Genomic DNA, 855 nt, shown 5'->3' with positions numbered 1-855 from the left:
AAGAAAAAACGATTAAGGGATAACTTACATATTTTTCATTCATACTCCTGTGAAGTCCCTTTCCTCAGGCGACTGTTTGTTTTCTTTTTCATTAATAAAAATCAGTTTCAAACCAAAGTGTTTACTATGTTCTCTTTTCTGTGTCACTAGATTTGAGGAAAACCTTTCTGCCATATGTAATTTATCATACAAATATAAGTAACAGTAAGACTTCGTTGTGTTTTAATATTTTCTGATACAGGTACTCATAAGACTAATTCACGAGGATCAAATTTTAATTATCGTGGCTATGGAGGAGTGGACGAAATATTTTTGTTTTCTGTAATCTCTCTCTCTTTCTCTTCCGTCTGTTTGCCTCTCTTTGCAATGGTTTCACGCAGTTTTTTACGACTTCATATGTCTTTCTAGAATCTTAAAGATCAGTATCTTTTTCCTTACCTTTTTCAGGAAGTTGCTGCCAAAGCCGAGGTTCAACAAAAGGACACCGGGTTATTCCAGAATATGGTAATCCGCATGCACAGGAGGCAATGCCTTTTTTCTTACAGTTAATAGTCTTCCATCACCTAATCAGTCTTCGAAACACTTATATGCTATTCGGACAGCAGTCCAGATGTAAACCATTAATAATCTATTACCAAAGCATTGTTAAAAAGGTCCAGGGAACTTGAGGGAGATTTCCAGTAAATGAGATATTTGATACGAATATCATCTCATGTAGAGCTTTTAAACCGAACAAGAATGACAGGAGTGTCATCCTTGTTCTATGTTAATTCTTTTATATTTTCAATGTTGGTACTATCTATATTCTGAGCCTGTGATGAAAGAGATGAAGTCTTCGCAACAGTTTAAAATATT

The sequence above is a fragment of the Penaeus monodon genome, chromosome 19 (genome assembly GCF_015228065.2).
Source record: "Penaeus monodon isolate SGIC_2016 chromosome 19, NSTDA_Pmon_1, whole genome shotgun sequence".
Lineage (NCBI taxonomy): Eukaryota > Metazoa > Arthropoda > Malacostraca > Decapoda > Penaeidae > Penaeus > Penaeus monodon.
This window is presented reverse-complemented; position numbering follows the sequence as displayed.